Source organism: Ranitomeya variabilis, chromosome 2 (assembly GCF_051348905.1).
Source record: "Ranitomeya variabilis isolate aRanVar5 chromosome 2, aRanVar5.hap1, whole genome shotgun sequence".
NCBI classification, from domain to species: Eukaryota; Metazoa; Chordata; class Amphibia; order Anura; family Dendrobatidae; genus Ranitomeya; species Ranitomeya variabilis.
Window position 1 is genome coordinate 1029367269 of NC_135233.1, and position 13335 is coordinate 1029380603.

Consider the following 13335-nt stretch of genomic DNA (forward strand, 5'->3'; position numbering starts at 1 on the left):
GTCTATATGATAGAAAATAACCAAGTGTGACACCATTCTAAAAACTGCACCCCTCAAGCTGCTCAAAACCACATTCAAGAAGTTTATTAACCCTTTACGTACTTCACAGGAACTAAAACAATGTGGAAGAAAAAAATTAACATTTTACTTTTTTTTGCAAACATTTTACTTCAGAACCATTTTTTTTAATTTTCACAAGTGTAAAAACAGAAATTTAACCACAAATTTTGTTGTGCAATTTTTCCTGAGTACGCCGATACCCCATATGTGGAGGTAAACCACTGTTTGGGCGCACCGCAGAGCTTGGAAGTGAAGGAGCACCGTTTGACTGTTTCAATGCAGAATTGGCTGGAATTGAGATCGGACGCCATGTCGCGTTTGGAGAGCCCCTAATGTGCCTAAACAGTGGAAACCCCCCACAAGTGACACCATTTTGGAAACTAGACCCCCCAAGGAACTTATCTAGATGTGTGGTGAGCACTTTGAACCCCCAAGTGCTTCACAGAAGTTTATAACGTAGAGCCGTGAAAATAAAAAATCGCATTTGTTTTCACAAAAATGATTTTTTCGCCCACAAATTCTTATTTTCACAAGGGTAACAGGAGAAATTAGACCACAAAAGTTGTTGTGCAATTTCTCCTGAGTACGTCGATACCCCATATGTGGAGGTAAACCACTGTTTGGGCGCACCGCAGAGCTTGGAAGTGAAGGAGCACCGTTTGACTTTTTCAATGCAGAATTGGCTGGAATTGAGATCGGATGCCATGTCGCGTTTGGAGAGTCCCTGATGTGCCTAAACAGTGGAAACCCCCCACAAGTGATACCATTTTGGAAACTAGACCCCCCAAGGAACTTATCTAGATGTGTGGTGAGCACTTTGAACCCCCAAGTGCTTCACAGAAGTTTATAACGTAGAGCCGTGAAAATAAAAAATCTCATTTTTTCTACAAAAATGATCTTTTTGCCCCCAAATTTTTATTTTCACAAGGGTAACAGGAGAAATTAGACCACAAAAGTTGTTGTGCAATTTCTCCTGAGTACGTCGATACCCCATATGTGGAGGTAAACCACTGTTTGGGCGCACCGCAGAGCTTGGAAGTGAAGGAGCACCGTTTGACTTTTTCAATGCAGAATTGGCTGGAATTGAGATCGGATGCCATGTCACGTTTGGAGAGTCCCTGATGTGCCTAAACAGTGGAAACCCCCCACAAGTGATACCATTTTGGAAACTAGACCCCCCAAGGAACTTATCTAGATGTGTGGTGAGCACTTTGAACCCCCAAGTGCTTCACAGAAGTTTATAACGTAGAGCCGTGAAAATAAAAAATCTCATTTTTTCTACAAAAATGATCTTTTTGCCCCCAAATTTTTATTTTCACAAGGGTAACAGGAGAAATTAGACCACAAAAGTTGTTGTGCAATTTCTCCTGAGTACGTCGATACCCCATATATGGGGGTAAACCACTGTTTGGGCGCACCGCAGAGCTTGGAAGAGAAGGAGTGTCGTTTTACTTTTTCAATGTAGAATTGGCTGGAATTGAGATCGGACGCCATGTCACGTTTGGAGAGCCGCTGATGTGCCTAAACAGTAGAGACCCCCCACATATGACACCATTTTGGAAACTAGACCCCTTAAGGAACTTATCTAGATGTGTGGTGAGCACTTTAAACCCCCAGGTGCTTCACAGAAGTTTATAACGTAGAGCCGTGAAAATAAAAAAATCGCATTTTTTCTACAAAAATGATCTTTTTGCCTCCAAATTTTTATTTTACCAAGGGTAACAGGAGAAAATGGACCCCAGAAGCTGTTGTACAATTTGTCTTGAGTACGCCGACACCCCATATGTGGGGGTAAACCACTGTTTGGGAGCATGGCTGAGCTCGGAAGCAAAGGAGCGCCATTTGACTTTTCAATGCAAAATTGACTGGAATTGAGATCGGACGCCATGTCGCGTTTGGAGAGCCCCTGATGTGCCTAAACAGCAGAAACCCCCCAAAAGTGACCCCATTTTGGAAACTAGACCCCCCATGGAACTTATCTAGATGTGTAGTGAGAACTTTGAATGCCCAAGTGCATCACAGAAGTTTATAATGCAGAGTCGTGAAAATAAAAAATATATATTTTTTAACAATAAAGATTTTTTAGCCCCCAAGTTTTTATTTTCACAAGGGTAACAAGAGAAATTGGACCCCAAAAGTTGTTGTCCAATTTGTCCTGAGTATGCTGGTACCCCATATGTGGGGGTAAACCACTGTTTGGGCGCACGGCAGAGCTCGGAAGGGAAGGAGCGCCATTTTGCAATGCAGACTTTGATAGAATTGTCTGCGGGCGTTATGTTGCGTTTGCAGACCCCTAATGTACCTAAACAGTAGAAACCCCCACAAGTGACCAAATTTTGGAAACTAGACCCCCTAAGGAACTTATCTAGATATGTGGTGAGAACTTTGAAAGCTCAAGTGCTTCACAGAAATTTATAATGCAGAGTAGTGAAAATAAAAAAATATATTTTTTTCCAACAAAAAAGATTTTTAGCCCCCAAGTTTTTATTTTCACAAGGGTAACAGGAGAAATTGGACCCCAAAAGTTGTTGTCCAATTTATCCCGAGTACGCTGATGCCCCATATGTGGGTGTAAACCACTGTTTGGGCGCACGGCAGAGCTCAGAAGGGAGGGAGTACCATTTGACTTTTTTAGTGCAAAATTGGCTGTCGTGTTTGGAGACCCCCTGATGTACCTAAACAGTGGAAACCCCCCAATTCTAACTCCAACCCTAACCCCAACACAGCCCTAACCCTAATCTCAACCCGATCCATAATCCTAATCACAACCCTAACGATAATCACAACCCTAACCCCAAAACAGCCCTAATCTCAACCCTAACCATAACCCTAATCAAAACCCTAAATCCAACACACCCCTAACCCTAATCCCAACCCTAACCCTAATCCCAACCCTAATCCCAAACGTAACACTAATCCCAACCCTAATCCAAACCCTAACCCTAATCCCAACTCTAACCCTAACTTTAGCCCCAACCCTAACTTTAGCCCCAACCCTAACCATAACTTTAGCCCCCGTCGTCACAAAAAAAGTTCAATGTAACCTTTTTTTTGTACGTCGCGTCCGCCATTTCCGCGGATGCGTGGCCGTAACTCTGCCCCCTCCTCCCCAGGACATAGACTGGGCAGCGGATGCGTTGAAAAACTGCATCCGCTGCCCACGTTGTGCACAATTTTCACAACGTGCGTCGGTACATCGGGCCGACGCATTGCGACCGCCCCGTACCGACGCAAGTGTGAAAGAAGCCTTAGGCTACTTTCAGACATAGCGCATTTTTGAGCGCTATTTTGCGGGCGCTTTTCAAAAATGCGCAATGTCATTTTCGTCTGCCGGCAAAGTGAATGAGAAATTCACTTTGCCGTTCAGACACACCGCAAAAAAACGCGGCGCTTTTGTCTGCAAACACGCCGGCGTAAAAAGAATTGACATGTCAATTCTTTACGCAGCGGCGTGTCTGCGTATCCCCCTAGGGCCCCATATTACCTTCCACACACAGCGCCTTTGTCCTGGGTGTCGGCGTCTTTGTACGGAGGGGTTGACACCCAGGACCGGACGTGACGTCGGACAGGAAGAGGGAAGCCCCCGCCCCCCAGTGAAGCAGCATGGAGTCCTTCTGTGTGTGTGTGTGTGCGTGTGTGTGCGTGTGTGTGTCCCCATGCGACGCTAGTGCCACCATTGTGCTAAGTCGCCGTATGGGACTACTACTCCCATCCGGTATTAGGATGGGAGAGTTGTCCCTGTGTCCGGCGACTTAGCACAATTGTAAAGTTACACAAAACACCTACACACAATACACATACATGACACACAGTACATACAACATATAACACAGAGTATATACTCACCAACAGCACACTTGTAGGCGAAGCCCTCGATCCTCCAGGAAAAAATCCAAAAATAATAAACCAAATTCATACTCCCTGTCCGCAGAATCCATAAAACGAGTGTCCCACGCCGATCGGCTGCTCTCCGGCGATACACTGCCAGGAGCGAAGCTCCTAGCAGTGTATCGCGTACTGTTCCGGAGTTCAATGACTCCGGCGTCTCGGTTAACAGCAGTACAGCTGCGTTGAACTTTCCCACGCAGCACTGCCGTTAAGCGAGAGTGCCGGGGTCAATGACCGCCGGTAAACTCGCTCGCGCATGCGCAGTGACACACCGACAGGAACTATGGCTCCTGTCAGTGTGTTGCTGCAGCCGTGGAGAGCAGACATATCTCTGGATGTGTCTGTTCTCCATGGAAAATCTTGATACGTGGCACTTAAATATGTGGCAATTAAATACGTGACACGTGGCACTTATACGTGATACGTGTCACTTAAATACGTGGCACTGAAATACGTGATACGTGGCACTTTGATACGTGGCACGTGTCACTTAAATACGTGGCACGTGGCACTGAAATATGTGGCACGTGGCACTTTGATACGTGGCACGTGGCACTTTGATACGTGGCACGTGGCACTTTGATACGTGGCACGTGGCACTTTGATACGTGGCACTGAAATATGTGGCACGTGGCACTTTGATACGTGGCACGTGTCACTTAAATACGTGGCACGTGGCACTGAAATATGTGGCACGTGGCACTTTGATACGTGGCACGTGTCTCTTAAATACGTGGCACGTGGCACTGAAAGATGTGGCACGTGGCACTTTGATACGTGGCACGTGGCACTTTGATACGTGGCACGTGGCACTGAAATATGTGGCACGTGGCACTTTGATACGTGTCACGTGGCACTTTGATACGTGGCACGTGGCACTTTGATACGTGGCACTTTGATACGTGGCACTGAAATATGTGGCACGTGGCACTTTGATACGTGGCACGTGTCACTTAAATACGTGGCACGTGGCACTGAAATATGTGGGACACGTCGCACAAAAAAGTTACATGTAGTTTTTTTTGTGTCGACGGTCCGCCGAAGCACGACGCATCCGTCGCACGACGGATGCGACATGTGGCAATCCGTCGCAATGCGTCGCTAATGCAAGCCAATGGAGAAAAAACGCATCCTGCAAGCACTTTTGCAGGATGCGTTTTTTCTCCAACGACGCATTGCGACGGAAGCCAAAAAACGCTAGTGTGAAAGTAGCCTAACCCTAACCCTAGCCCTAACCCTAACCCTAAATTTAGCCCCAACCCTAACCCTAACTCTAACCCTAACCCTAACTCTAACCCTAACCCTAACCCTAACCCTAATTTTAGCCCCAACTTGTCTTCTCCTGCCGGCCGGCAGATGGCAGCAGATGGCGGGCGCACTGCGCATGCGCCCGCCATGATGAAAAAGCCGGCTGGCAGGAGGACAGAAGAGGACCCAGGGACCCCGGGTGAGTATGATAGGGTCCCCGAATCCCCCTATTTCTCTGTCCTCTGATGTGCGATCACATCAGAGGACAGAGAAATAACTGATCGCTTTTTTTTTTTTTTTTTTTTTTGCGGTCGCCGGTAAACTGTTAATTACCGGCGATCGCAAAGCAGGGGTCGGTGCAAATCGACCCCGATTATGTTCTTTGGGGTCTCGGCTACCCCCGGCAGCCGAGACCCCAAAGAACATCCGGGTGCCGGGCGGCGGGCGCACTGCGCGTGCGCCCGCCATTTTTTCCCGGAAAAAAGATGGCGGCGCCCATGGGAAGACACGAGGAGCACCGGGGGAGGTAGGTAAGTATTGGGGGGCTATTGGGGGCCATCGGGGACCACATTTCTCTGTCCTCCGATGTGCGATCACATCGGAGGACAGAGAAATTAAACGGCAAATCGCGTTTTTTTTTTTTTTGTTGCGACCGCCGGTAAACGGTTAATTACCGGCGATCGCAACTCGGGGGTCGGTAAAAACCCCCCGAATCATGTTCTCTGGGGTCTCGGCTACCCTCGGCAACCGAGACCCCAGAGAAAATCCGACTCTGGGGGGCGCTATTCACTTTTTCCACAGCGCCGTTAATTAACGGCGCTGTGGTTTAAGTACCCTTAGCGGCCGCCGTTAAAAGGCGTATCGGCGGTCGTTAAGGGGTTAAACATCTCCACAACAGTATCACAGACCTGCCTGTTGTGTTCCTTGGTCTTCATGATGCTCTCTGTGCTTCAAACAGAACCCCAAGCCTATCACAGAGCAGGTGCATTTATACGGAGACTTGATTACACACAGGTGGATTATATTTGGAACAACGAGAAAAAGATTAGACTAATACGGTATGCACAACCACAGCCTATATAAAAGTATCAAAACCTTTATTAACACCTCACAATATATATAAAAACACTTAAAACACAAATAAAAATCAATACATAAATCACACCCCCAAAAAGCGCCCTATTATTGCAACGTGAACATCACAAATAACATAGAGTATACATTTGCATACTGAATCCTGTGTGCACCAAGATGCCAGCCCTGAGCATTGGTTATGCTTAATCAAACAGACAATCTGTATATCCTAAACCCATGGATATGTAATGTCCCTGTTTACTGGAGCAACAAGGACTCAATTGATAAATGTCCTTTGAGATGGATGAAATGGACCCAAACCAATATATATATATATATATACAGTGGGGCAAAAAAGTATTTAGTCAGTCAGCAATAGTGCAAGTTCCACCACTTAAAAAGATGAGAGGCGTCTGTAATTTACATCATAGGTAGACCTCAACTATGGGAGACAAACTGAGAATAAAAAATCCAGAAAATCACATTGTCTGTTTTTTTATCATTTTATTTGCATATTATGGTGGAAAATAAGTATTTGGTCAGAAACAAACAATCAAGATTTCTGGCTCTCACAGACCTGTAACTTCTTCTTTAAGAGTCTCCTCTTTCCTCCACTCATTACCTGTAGTAATGGCACCTGTTTAAACTTGTTATCAGTATAAACAGACACCTGTGCACACCCTCAAACAGTCTGACTCCAAACTCCACTATGGTGAAGACCAAAGAGCTGTCAAAGGACACCAGAAACAAAATTGTAGCCCTGCACCAGGCTGGGAAGACTGAATCTGCAATAGCCAACCAGCTTGGAGTGAAGAAATCAACAGTGGGAGCAATAATTAGAAAATGGAAGACATTCAAGACCACTGATAATCTCCCTCGATCTGGGGCTCCACGCAAAATCCCACCCCGTGGGGTCAGAATAATTACAAGAACGGTGAGCAAAAATCCCAGAACCACGCGGGGGGACCTAGTGAATGAACTGCAGAGAGCTGGGACCAATGTAACAAGGCCTACCATATGTAACACACTACGCCACCATGGACTCAGATCCTGCAGTGCCAGACGTGTCCCACTGCTTAAGCCAGTACATGTCCGGGCCCGTCTGAAGTTTGCTAGAGAGCATTTGGATGATCCAGAGGAGTTTTGGGAGAATGTCCTATGGTCTGATGAAACCAAACTGGAACTGTTTGGTAGAAACACAACTTGTCATGTTTGGAGGAAAAAGAATACTGAGTTGCATCCATCAAACACCATAGCTACTGTGAAGCATGGTGGTGGAAACATCATGCTTTGGGGCTGTTTCTCTGCAAAGGGGCCAGGACGACTGATCCGGGTACATGAAAGAATGAATGGGGCCATGTATCGTGAGATTTTGAGTGCAAACCTCCTTCCATCAGCAAGGGCATTGAAGATGAAACGTGGCTGGGTCTTTCAACATGACAATGATCCAAAGCACACCGCCAGGGCAACGAAGGAGTGGCTTCGTAAGAAGCATTTCAAGGTCCTGGAGTGGCCTAGCCAGTCTCCAGATCTCAACCCTATAGAAAACCTTTGGAGGGAGTTGAAAGTCCGTGTTGCCAAGCGAAAAGCCAAAAACATCACTGCTCTAGAGGAGATCTGCATGGAGGAATGGGCCAACATACCAACAACAGTGTGTGGCAACCTTGTGAAGACTTACAGAAAACGTTTGACCTCTGTCATTCCCAACAAAGGATATATTACAAATAGTGTTGAGCATTCCGATACCGCAAGTATCGGGTATCGGCCGATACTAGCGGTATCGGAATTCCGATACCGGGATTCCGATACTTGGCGCGTATCGGATACCGGAATCGGAAGTTCAATGATTCAAAATTCAGAAATTCAGCCAATGAGAAAGATTCCAAGTGTGGGCACATCCTGTTTAGCATGGAGGGCATGAAACTACTGGCAAGGCTGTGATTGGCTGCTGAAATGATGTCATGATGCAGTTTAAAAGTCGCTGGCGCCATTTTGCGATCACTCTGCTGTGAATTCAGTTAGTGACAGGACGCTGTTTGCTGACTGAGGGACAGTTTAGAGATAGCGATTTGCTTCTTTGTGCTTTCCAAAGGCTAATTTAGCAACCGCTGTGTTCACCTACTATTCACCTTCCTTTTGCCTTGTAGCGCTGTTTTCACAGCGATCTGCAAGGTCTCTCTGTGTGTGTGTGTGTGTGAGTGCAGCCCACTCTCTAGTCTGAGTGCAGCCACATAGGCCATCCATAGCTGGTTGTATTCAGTTCAGGGAGGGTGGTTCATTGCCTCATACTGTCCTTTTTTTTTTTTTTTTTGAAGTAGTGCAGGCTGCTGCACATTTTTTCCAAAAATTCCTATTAGTGTCTTTCCACCCGTCTCCAGCTAATTTGTGGAAAAACACTACATAGGATAAAGTAGAGGAGGGTTTTTGGGCCTTGCAGCGCCGTTTACGGCTGTCTGCACGGTCTCCGTGTGACTGCAGCTCGCCCTGTAATCTGTGAGCAGCTATAGCCTGGTTGTCTCCAGCTCAGGGTTTTTCACTGCGTCATACCGCCAAATCAATTTTCTTTTTTTTCAAAGTAGTGTAGTCTGCTGCTAATTTATTTTAAAAAATCCTATTAGTGTCTTTCCACCCGTCTCCAGCTAATTTGTGGAAAAACACTACATAGGATAAAGTAGAGGAGGGTTTTTGGGCCTTGCAGCGCCGTTTACGGCTGTCTGCACGGTCTCCGTGTGACTGCAGCTCGCCCTGTAGTCTGTGAGCAGCCGTAGCCTGGTTGTCTGCAGCTCAGGGTTTTTCACTGCGTCATACCGCCAAATCAATTTTCTTTTTTTTCAAAGTAGTGTAGTCTGCTGCTAATTTATTTTAAAAAATCCTATTAGTGTCTTTCCACCCGTCTCCAGCTAATTTGTGGAAAAACACTACATAGGATAAAGTAGAGGAGGGTTTTTGGGCCTTGCAGCGCCGTTTACGGCTGTCTGCACGGTCTCCGTGTGATTGCAGCTCTATCCGTTGTCAGTTCAGCCCCCAAAAAATAAATAAATAATAAAGTTCACCAAACACACCAGTTACACACCACTTTACATTTGTGTAGGCCACATTAGCTCATATTCAAGTCTAGTCCACACTTTAGAAAATTAGTGTGTCTTATACCTGTTAGGAGGAGTTGCTCAGGAATAAGCACACAAAGCCGTTAGTACTTTTCTGCTTATCTTTATCAGTCAACCAAGATGAAGAAGGCAGTGAGTAAGGCACGTGGGCGTGGGCGTGGGCGCGGAGCAGGGAGGGGACGTGGGGATTCTGTGCCTGCTGCGGGCACCGGTGAGTCATCAGCACCCACTTTCACAAGGGAACAGTCGTTCATGCGCAGCTTTGTCGCCGAGCGCCGTACACCGCTGCTGCGTGAAGACCAAATTGAAGCCGTTGTGGGATGGATGGCAGCTAATGCATCAACTTCCATTAGTGCCACATCCTCTCAGACACAGAGCACTGGAGAGCAGCCATCTGTCTCTTCACCACCTGCAAAATTGCCCAGGCAGACAGAGATCCCAGGACAGGAGCAGTCTCTACTTCTGTTCTCTGAATCATCTCTTGGCTTGGAAACAGGGGGCCAGCCAAGCAGCATTGGAGAAATGGAAGAAGAGGCAGGGTGCAGTGATGCCCAACAGCTTTTTCTGTCTTCCTCTGAAGAGGCGGGTGGGCCAGTGGCTCCGGTCACCACCTCGCAGGCCGCATCAGCTGATGATGACACTCAGGTGCCACTTACTGGTGCGTGCTCTGCTGCTGAGACTACCCAGGAGGAGCAGTTGGGGGCAGAGGGTAGTGTAGATGATGAGGTCCTTGACCCATCTTGGCGTCAGGGACAGGAAGGTGGTGGGAGCAGCTCTGAGGAAGAGATTCCCCGTACGGCCCAAAGAGGGAGAGGGAGGGGGAAGACTGCGGATCCTGCAGCCTCCGCTTTGGCACCCGTAAGGAGCATGTCTCTTCCAAAAGTCAAAAGGGGGGCTCCCAAGACTTGCAGTGCCTGGTCCTTTTTTGACACAGTTGCAGATGAGATTTGCTATGTCAGATGCAAGGTGTGTCATCAAAAAATCAAAAGAGGTCAAAAAGTCGCCAACCTCAATACCTCCAACATGTGGAAACATGTGCGCAACAGGCACCCGGCGGAGTTAGACAAACACACTGAAGAGCTAGGCCAACCAACAGCGGCAGCTACCACCTCTTCAACTCGTGTTGCCTCTTCCTCTAGCTCACACGCAGCTGGTTCGGCTTCCTCCCAGGATCGCCGTGGAAGAACCTCTGGCCCTGTTGTCCAGAGACCCGCTGTCATTCCACCCGCAGCACCACTTTCCCAGTCAACCACACACTCCCAGCCCAGTCTACAGCCATCGGTAGTACAGGCATGGGAGAAAAGGCGGCCTTTCTCGTCAAACCACCCACGAGCACAGGCTCTGACTGCAGGCATTGCCAAACTTCTGTCACTGGAAATGCTGTCATTCAGGCTGGTGGAGACTGACAGCTTCCGTGACTTGATGTCATTGGCAGTCCCACAGTACAGTGTGCCCAGCCGCTTTTACTTCAGCAGGCAAGCCGTCCCTGCCCTGCACAAGCATGTGGAGGGACACATAAAACACGCGCTACTGAACGCCGTCAGTAGCAAGGTCCACCTCACCACCGATGCGTGGACCAGTCAACATGGACAGGGGCGATACCTTTCCCTCACTGCCCATTGGGTTAATGTCGTTGAGCCGGGTACAGACCGTGCGAGTGGCGCAGGACGTGTCCTGCCCACTCCAAGGATTGCAGGAATCCATTCTGTACGCATTGACTCCTCCTCTTACACCAGTTCCTCAGAATCATCGCTGCAGGAGCCGTCACAGTCCACCTCCACATGGACCCGTGATGAACGTGTACCTGTTACGACTGACATGAGCACAGCCGTGGCCAAACGTCAACAGGACGTCTTGAAATTAATTTTTTTGGGGAATCGTAGCCACACAGCGCAGGAGCTCTGGAATGCCATCAAGCAGGAGAGCGATGTGTGGTTTGAGCCAGCGAATCTCCAGCCAGGCATGGTAGTGTGTGATAATGGCCGAAATCTGGTGGCAGCCCTGGGCCTCGGCAACCTCACTCACATCCCATGTCTGGCACATGTGCTCAATTTGGTCGTGCAGAGTTTTTTGAGGGACTATCCGGATCTTGATGCACTGCTGCACAAGGTCCGCCTAGAGTGTGCTCACTTGCGGCGTTCCAGCACGGCAAAAGCGCGCATTGCGGCTCTGCAGCGCCGACACCGCCTGCCGGAACATCGCATCATATGTGACCTACCTACCAGGTGGAATTCCACGTTACATATGTTGGAGCGGTTGTGTGAGCAGCAGCAAGCTGTAATGGAGTACCAGCTGTATCAGGCGCAAAAAAGTCGCAGTCAGCGCCGTACAGACTTCACAACCACAGAGTGGGCCACTATGAAGGATGTCTGCCAGGTTTTGCGTCCCTTTGATTATTCCACGCGGATGGCGAGTGCAGATGATGCACTAGTCAGCATGACTGTCCCCCTTATCTGCCTGCTTGAAAAATCACTGCAAGCGCTAAGGGATGATGTTGTGGAAGAGGTGGAGGATGAGGATTCACCACTTCCATCATCTTCTGGACAGTCAGCGCCACGTGGTTCCTCACAAACGCGTAGGCAGGGGACAGTTTGTGAGGAGGATGAGGAGGAGTCAATGGAGGAGGAAGACATCCGTCCAGAGGAGGGAGTTCCCGAATTGTCCAGTACTCAGTGTGTACAGCGAGGGTGGGGTGATGACGAGCGGGCAGAGATCACGCCTCCAGCTGGGGACAGCGTTTCTTGGGCAGTTGGCAGTCTGCAGCACATGGTGGATTACATGCTGCAGTGCCTGAGAAACGACCGCCGCATCGACCACATTCTCAACATGTCTGATTATTGGGTGTTCACCCTCCTCGATCCTCGCTACCGGGACAACGTAGAAAGCCTCATCACACCGTTGAACCGGGAGCGAAAAATGCGGGAGTACCAAGACACACTGGTCAGTTCCATCATCTTCTCCATTCCAACTGAGAGAAGTGCTGCTAGTGCATTCCAAAGCAGCTCAGTGCGTCCAGGCAGTGGTGGAGGCTCTGCACAAAGAGGGAGCAGAAGCAGTGCCTCTGCCCAAGGCAAGACCAGTATGGCCGAACTGTGGCACAGTTTTCTGTGCCCGCCACAAAAGTCTACACCATCACAGACGGCTCCAGTCAGCAGGAGGCAACGGTTCCGTCAGATGGTGACAGACTACATGTCTTGCCCTCTTGCTGTACTCCCAGACGGCTCTTCCCCTTTCAAGTTTTGGGTCTCAAAGCTGGATACATGGCCAGAGCTAAGCCAGTATGCATTGGAGGTGCTGTCTTGCCCTGCGGCCAGTGTATTATCGGAACGTGTCTTTAGTGCTGCAGGTGGTGTACTAACTGACCGTCGCATGCGACTATCCTCCGATAACGTTGACCGGCTTACTTTCCTGAAAATGAACAAGGCCTGGATCTCGCAGGAATTTGCCACTCCTCCTCCTGATTAAATAATTAGGTCACTGTATACGTTATCCAGGTCTCCTGTTGTGTTCATCTTTCTACCACCTGAACTTAAATTCCTGGGCTCCAACACCGCCAGTTGAGGCTCAGATGTGCCGTCTGCACAGTCAAAACATACGACCCAGTGTTATTGGGTTTCAGTAACGTCAGCTGATCCCCAGCTGTGTAGCCGGCAATGTGTCATGCGACCGCCACGCTGACACAACAACTGAAATGTAAGGGAATCTGTCCCCCCCCCCCCAAGGCGTTTGTTACTGAAAGAGCCACCTTGTGCAGCAGTAATGCTGCACAAGGAAAAAGGTAGCTATTTTGGTTTTGCTCCTTGCACACGCAAAACTTAACACTTATAAAATGTGTCCACTGATACCGTAAAACCGTCCCGGAGGTGGGACTTTCCTTCGTAATATGACGCAGCACAGCCGTCATTCCTACCCCCCCGGCGCCGCGCCCCGGCTCCTCAGCGTTGTTTGATTCCGTCCC